General features: G+C 45.0%; 1 long non-coding RNA gene across 2 annotated transcripts; it reads left to right on the top strand.

Moving 5' to 3' along the window:
• Window positions 1-1,551: 1,551 nt before the first annotated feature.
• LOC117200697 (uncharacterized) lies at window positions 1,552-6,985 on the top strand. Of its 2 annotated transcripts, XR_004482346.2 has the most exons (4): window positions 1,552-1,687; window positions 2,472-2,556; window positions 5,221-5,298; window positions 6,780-6,985. It is a non-coding gene; the product is annotated as an uncharacterized LOC117200697 (long non-coding RNA). The 2 variants fall into 2 exon arrangements; XR_004482345.2 differs by lacking the exon at window positions 5,221-5,298.
• Window positions 6,986-7,940: the final 955 nt, after the last annotated feature.

The raw sequence follows: 7,940 nt of genomic DNA, 5'->3' as shown, positions 1-7,940 counted from the left end.
CCAAGCACAGTGAGGGAGGCTGCGGGCCTGTGCTTTACAGGGATTACTGCTTCAGGGAAGCCCTGGAAGTGACCATTTGCTGGATTTTGGGGGGATGAAATACTCCAAAACGCAGCATCACCCTCAAAGTGATGGGAGGTGTTTCATGAGTTTAAAGCCACATTCCTGGTCCTGGGGGCGCTGAACTTGAAGAGTATCTGGTCACGAAACAGTCCAGTGAGGCCCTGGGGAGGTTCCCTCTGCCTCACTGGATGGTGAGTGCCTGGAATCGTCTTTGTCTGCCCGGCACGGAGCCCCAGGCTCACGAATGAGTGTGCCTGCAGGTGTGGGTGTGTGTGCAGGTGTGAGGGGGTATGTGCAGGTGTGAGGGTATGTGTATAGGTGTGAAGCTGTGTGTGCAGGTGTGAGGGTGTGTGTACAAGTTGATGGGGTGTGTGCGTGTGTGGGGTGTGTGTGCAGGTGTGAGGGGTGTGTACAGGTGTGAGGGGGTATGTGCAGGTGTGAGGGTGTGTGTACAGGTTGATGGGGTGTGTGCATGTGTGGGGTGTGTGTATGCAGGTGTGAGGGTGTATGTGCAGGTATGAAGGTGTGTGTACAGGTGTAAGGGGTGTGTGCAGGTGTGAGGGATCGTGTGCAAGTGTGAGGGTGCTCACTGAGAAAGGCGTTGGAGATGGGAGCTGGGAGGCAAGAAGAGGGAGCAAGGGGGAGGGAGGGAAGGAGAGGAAAATAAAGAAGGAAATCCAGTCTATTTTATAATTGTTTACAAAACATCCTCTTGCAAATTTTACAAAACAAAGCAGGAGCTAAGATGAAGTGGCCCAGGGAGTCTGCTGTGAAGGAAGCAAGTGTCGACTGAAGAAAAAATGCACAACATGAGAGTTGTGAGTTAAGTTTTATTTGGGGCAAACTGAGGACTGTTTGAGGTGGGAGGAAGGTCAGCATACATGTGATTTTGCTGGAGGGGGAGTACACATAATCGAGCACACACACGTATGTGTATATATATATATATATATATATATATATATATATATATATATATTTTTTTTGTGGTACGCGGGCATCTCACTGTTGTGGCCTCTCCTGTCGCGGAGCACAGGCTCTGGACGCGCAGGCTCAGCGGCCATGGCTCACAGGCCCAGCCGCTCCGCGGCATGTGGGATCCTCCCGGCCCAGGGCACGAACCCGTGTCCCCTGCATCAGCAGGCGGACTCTCAACCACTGCGCCACCAGGGAAGCCCTCGAGCACACATTTTTGCAGAAGGTTGCTACTAGTTTCGTGAAGGTTTCTGCTAGTCACGAGGAGCAGACGTCACCATGAAGGATTTTAGTGCTTTTCTAGATACAAGGAGATGCAAGAACTGGGCTCATAAAAATCTCCTCCTGAAAATATCTATCTGAAGACCTGTTCTGCCAGTTCAGAGTGCCTCATTGCTGGTCTCCACCCTGAGCTCCTTTCAGGGGGTGTTGAAAGTCGGTGGTTGCAGCAGCCTGTGATGTAATGCTTGTACAGGCAGGTGGCAAGTACCAATTTGTAGCTGGCGCAAGGGTTCTGGGAACTTTCTCCTGCTGAGTGCTGGCTGTGTCACAGGGCCGGTCAACTGCTCAGAGATCACTGGGGTGCAGCTTTAACAGGATCGCAAAGCGAATCCTGCAGAGAAGGAGGGGGATCTAAGAAAACCAACAGGTGAGTGAGAACAGATGTTAATGTCAGAGCAGCAGCAGAGATGGGAGGTGGGTGGTGCGGCGGAGTGGGAGCTAAAGATTACAGAGCTGGTGAAATTCAAACCAGGCGGTTCTGAGCCCTGAACCATTTTGTCATTAATGGAGTGATTCAGGCTCCCGGAAGGAGGTGAGCCTGCGGGGAGCCCAGCTCTGTCCTCCTGCTGATAGAGGCTTGGCTGGGTTACCAGAGAACAATGGGACCTCGGGAAATTTGCCAACACCCCCATGGGTGACAACTCACTGGTGTCTACAAGTGTCGTAAAAGCTCCCCAGGGCTTGTGCACAGAGCTGAGTGTGGGTGAGCAGCCCCCCAATGGCTGTGGAGAGCCACAGCTGGGTTCCACCTTTGAGTGGGTCTCATCTGCCCCCAAAACAAGTGCTTGAGGGATTAAAATCCCAGCCAAGGGTACAGCCTTCTGGTCATGGATCCTCCCCACCAGACATCTTTACCTGGCCTCCCAGTGCTTGGTCTCTCAGACTTGCCTTCACTAGGAAGTTTTCATCCTTACTGAGATTCACACCTCAGCTCCCACCCTCCCCCCAGGATCCCCCAGCCCATGCAGCATCCCTGGCTCCCCTTTGGCGCTGTCACTGGTCCGAAATGCTGCCATTGGCTCCCAGAAGCCTTAGATTCCGCCTCCAAGCTTCACCTGTTTCTCTTTATTTGTCACCTCGGACTTTCTTTCACTACATCGTGCTCTAGGATCTGTCTTATTTTCTCGAATTTTCCACTTGTTTTGCTTCAGAACCTCCTCAAGAAGTTGACTCAGAAAAGGTGCCTGGGAGGAAGTGTTCTGAGTCTTCACTTGACTGAACCTCATGGAAACAGAGGTAGAATGTGGAGGTGCCCTTTTGGGGAGGGAAGGAGAGACCACAGCCTTGTGCATTCAACTTGGGCCCCCTCAGAGAGCTTCTCTCTGTGGGACCATCAGTGCCCTTGCTGTTGACCAGTAAGCAGTGAGCACAACAGGGGCCAAAGCAGAATGTAAGGGCAATGCTGGTTGGGGCTAGGTTGGGGGGAGAAGAGCCCTGAGACAGAGACAAAGATGTGATGGTCAGAAGGGAGGAGAGAAAAAGGAGAGTGAAGCTTTAAGGAATCAAGGAGGGAAGAGTTTCATGGGGAAGCAGGTGGTCAGTACTGAGGGTGATTGTAGGCACAATCACTTATGAGTGTTTTTCTGGGCTGCTTGCTTACCTGGGGAGGGAGGACAGTTTGCCTATAACCTTCTTCTTTGCCCACACGAGGCACTCTTGTTATCCTTTGTCATTGTCTTTCATTATCTCTTAACCAGGCTGCTAATCGTCTCTCTTCTCTGTCCTAGGGTATTTCACCTTCACCTTTCCCCTAGCTGACACATAGGAGGTGTAGCATTTCCATCTTACTTCATCACAAGGAAGCAACCTCATCTTCTCATATTGTTTCCCAGCCCCCCTGGATCAGAACCCTGCTGGGATGCTTTGTTACTTTCCTGGGGCAGTTGTAACAAAGTACTGCAAACTGGGTACTTTTAAACAACAGGAATGTATCCTTTCACAGTTCAGAAATCAAAGTGTCAGAAGGACCATACTCTCCCTGAAGGCTCTAGGAGAGACTCTATTCCGTGCCTTTCTCTTCCCTTCTGGCGTTGCCAGAAGTCCTTGGTGTTCTGGCTTGTAGATTCATCACTCAAATCTCTGCCTCTGTCATCACATGGACATTAACCAGATTGGATTACGGCCCACCTAATCCTAATTCCAATGGAGTATGACCTCGTTTTAATAATTACATCTTCAAAGGTCCTATTTTCAAATAAGGTCACGTTCACAGACACTGGAGGTTAGGACTACAACATATCTTTTGCGGGGACACAATTCAACCCACAGCAGACACCTCTTTTGTTCAAGTGGATGGAGTGTCTCCATTCCTGTCTGCAGCCAGCCCCTCTCATCCACTGCATCTCTTCCCTTTCACTTCTCAAGAAATTCCTTCCTGTTATTATCCCATTTCTCCCTGTCTATTGGATAATTCTTATCAAAATGAAAACACGGTATAATATGTCTCATCTTAAAACAAAGAGAAAGAAAATAAAAATCACACCCCACCTTCCTCCTCCTCTTACCCACCCCAGTTCTTAACTGCTCTTTATTCTCTTCCTCTTCAAAAGAGCTGTCTCCTTCCTCACTTCCCATTCTCTTCTCCACACACACCAGTTGTGTTTTCAACCTACTGCTCCACCAAAACCACCCTTTCAAGGCACTATGCTTGGAAAAAGAAGACCATATGTCTCAGTTTGCCTGTTACGATGTTGGCTTATAGCCAATTAATTAATTGTGACTCCTTTCACTCTCAAAAAGGCCTCGGTTTGTGTGATGAATTATGTGGCCACCCCACTGTTGACCTCCACATTGCCAAACCAAACGGTCATTTTTAGCCTTCACCTTACGTGACCTCTCAAAAGAATGTGCCCTAGTTCATTACCTCCTCCTTCTTGAAATGCTCTCCTCACTTGGCTGCTGTTCACTGTGCCTCTATATCTGCTGCTATATTTCACAAGATGTGGTTGCCATAGTGAAGAGATGCTGAAACTGGGAGAGGATTTATGACATGCTGTGGCCAAGGGATACATTTCTGGTACTTTTAAGCGACACTAATAAGGATTCCTGATTAGAAGCAAATGAAATGAACGCTGGCTATTTTAAACAAAAAGAACGATTCTTAGAAGGCTAGAGAAGCTTATGAAACCAATGAGAGTCTACAGCCCCAGGCTTAGGAAAGCAGGAAGATATCAAAAGGCACTTAGATGGTTCAGATGTGAATGGGAGGGAAGGTGGGGAGATAGCAAGTGTAAAAGGGAGTTAGAGAATAATAGGTATGACAAAGTAAGATCAAAGGATCGGTCTCTTTTTAAGAATGGGTGGGGCATGAACACATATATTGACAGAGAGAAAAATATAGGTATGAAAAGGGAGGGTTTCTCTGGTCATAATGGAATTAAACTAGATATTAATAGAAAGTATCTGGGAAAACCTCAAATATTTTCAAATTAAACCAGAAGCATTTAAATAACCATGAGTCAAAAAGGAAGTCACAAGGGTATTGGAAAATATTTTGAACTTAATGGAAATGAAAACACAGCATATCAAGATTTGTGGGATGCAGCTAAAGCAGTGCTTAGAGGGAAATTAATAGCATTAAGTGCTTATATTAAGCAAGAAGAAAGGTCTCAAGCCAATAACCTATATTTCCACTTTAAGAAATGTAAGAAATTAGAAAAAACAGGTAAACTAATCCCAAAGCAAGCAGAAGGAAAGCACTAGTAAAGATAAAAGCAGAATTGATAAAATTGAAAATAGACAAACTATACAGAAAGATCAATGAAACCAATTTATGGTTCTTTACAAAAGGCAGGGTAAAGAAAGAATGTGTTTGTGTGTCTGTGTGGGGATGGGGGAAGGGATCTGTGACTAACTGATGAAGGAATATCTGACTTACTATTTTTCCTTGTGAAATCGTAGGTGGGGTGGTCTGTTGAGAAATGAGGATCTAGAACTGACTGGTGAAGAGAGAGGTGATGTTTTGGGTATTTTCTAGAGGTATGGGAAGAATAATTGTGCTATTTCCTACTGCTGCTCTAACAAATTTCAATAAACTTAGTGGCTGTAACAGCACCAATTTATCCTTTTAAGTTCCTGGAGATGAGAAGTTCAAATGGGGGGTTCTGGGCTAAAATCAAGGTGTCAGCAGGGCTGTGTTCCTTGTGGGCTCTAGGGGAGGATGTTTTCTAGACTTTTCCAGATTCTAAAGGAGGCCCACATTCCTTGGCTCAGTGCCACATCCTCCAGCTTCAAAACTAGTGGTATCACATCTTCTAATCTCTCTCTCTCTCTCTTTCTCTGACCTGCTTCCATCATCACTTCTCCTTCTCTGACTCTGACCCTCCTGTCTTCCTCTTATGAGGATACTTGTGATTACACTGGCTCATCAAATAATCCAGGATAATCTCCCCCATCTCTAGTTCCTTAACTTAATCACATCTGCAAAGTTTTTTTTTTTTTTTTTTTTTTAGTTTTTGCCATGCAATGTAGCATATTCCAGGTTTTGGGGATTAGGACAGGGGCAACTTTGGGGCCATTTTTCTGCCCATGACAGTAGATAACCAAGAACAAGTAAATGAACTGAGAAGAGCACTCAGGTCCACAGGGGCTGGAGAACATGAACTGGCTGTGTCCTGAATCTGCAGCTTAGGATGGTTAGGAATTGAGAAAAAAGAACTAAGTTGTCAGGCTGCGGAGCTAGGACAGGGTGTGGCATTTGCTGGGAGTATATAGCAGAAGGACAGGGATACAGAGAGTAGGAGTTTTTAATACAATGGTGATTTATTTGCTGAACAGTGGGATCCAGGCTGGGTAAGCAGCAACAGGAGAATGCACATGAAAAGGGAGTAAATAAAAGTAACAAAGGGTGGTAAAATGTATAATCCAGGGCTTCAGATATGCTAGATGGTATGATAAATGGATACTAATAACTTAGGAGAAACATTCTTAACATAGAGAATCTTCTCCACTTTCATTCCAATGAATATCAATTCATCAGACTCTGCAGAACTTTCTGATAGCATATATTTCCCCTAAAGGAATGCATTTAATCTACTCTTGATACTAGTCAGAGGTCTTGGAATAAAAAAGGTGTCTACTTTCTCATGGAGTAATTTATTACAGCCTATACTTACATCTAATTGTTTTCATCTGTCAGAGATAATCTTTTCACTCCAACATCTTAACAGATAAGTTGGCCCTATTTGATCTTTTGCCAAAGATCAAATAGGGCCATTTTGATCTGTGTACTATGAGTAATAATTTAATCTAAAAAGGAGACACATTTATTAATAGGTTACAGAATATTTTCCCGAGCCAAAAGAGTGAATTTGGTGATTGTTAGTCCTGAGGGCAGAGTTATGTGTGTAAGGAATGTTGGAATAGGGTTGGGGAGGTAATTAAGAATATTGAAGTATGGTTCTCTGCAATTTGTTTAAGAAACAGGGACATTTTTGGAGCTGTTTTTCTTTTCATTTTAGATATAGCAGAGTGCAGCCTGAGCTTGGATGCTGGCAACACCACCCACCTGCTGGTGAATTTGGGTAGTTCTTTGCCTGTGTTTCCTACAAAAGTACCTACTTTTCAGTTTTATTATGTGGACTCTTGAATTAATATATGTATATGACTTAGAACATATCTGGCACAGATTTGTTTGTTAAATAAAATAAAAAATTTTATCTCACAATGAGATTCACTGAGAAAGCTTTGCAAATGCATCAGAGAAAGCTGCATTGGTTCAGAGTGGCTTTTACATACTTTTTGACTTAACCTGGAAGAGTGTTGATCCATGGTCTTCATTTGAGTCAAACGTTCCTGACAATTTTCTCTACCTCATCAGGGATAGTGATTTTATTCCCCCCCCAAATGCTTTGAAGTGCAGAAAGTTGGCCATTTTAAACAATCTGTATTGTTGATCATGTTCTACTTGACTGAAAATGGAACCTCGCTAACCCAAAGGCAAACAGACAGCTAAGTAGGTAACGTAAGCCTTTCTAGGCCTTGCAATCTAGATATTGATCTTCAAATCAAGATGAGGGTTGTGGCAGGTGGGTCTGAGCAGAGCTAGTGTTGATGTGACGTGATAAGAACGTGGTGGCCCCAACCCAAACCTCCCACCACCGTCAGTCTGGCAGAGAGATGGCAGCACCTGAGCTGAGCATCCGTGACTATCTCGCGACGACTGAATTGTGCCCAAGAGTGGCTGAGATTGGTCAGCAGAAATTTTCCTGGAGACAAGTAGTTCTTCAGTCACAGTTCCCAAAACAGGACCTTGTCATGAGGTAAATGTGACAGCTTGCTGGAACCATCAGGGTGGCAGCAGAGGGGTCACAGGCATCTTTGAAGACCCCAAGGTTGAGAGCATTTTCCTTCCTATTATTTTTACATTACTTGAGCAAGTTACTCAACCTCTCTGAATCTCTAGTCTAACCCAGACAACACCCACCTGGAAGAGTTACTGTGAGACTTCAGTGAGGAAACACATCTTCACCAAATACAACACCTGGTATGCAGTGGGCAGTCAGAAAATGTTCAGATTCTTTCTTCCCCATTCCCATTTCTGCCTCTCTCAGCTGCTTGTCTTTGAAGCAGGAATAAGACCTAGCTAATTCCCTGAAGAATTCAGGAACCATTGTATTAGA

This window comes from Orcinus orca, chromosome 7 (genome assembly GCF_937001465.1).
Source record: "Orcinus orca chromosome 7, mOrcOrc1.1, whole genome shotgun sequence".
In the NCBI taxonomy this organism is placed as follows: Eukaryota; Metazoa; Chordata; class Mammalia; order Artiodactyla; family Delphinidae; genus Orcinus; species Orcinus orca.
The sequence above is the reverse complement of the archived record's forward strand: the minus strand, read 5'-3'. Positions and strand labels throughout refer to the sequence as shown.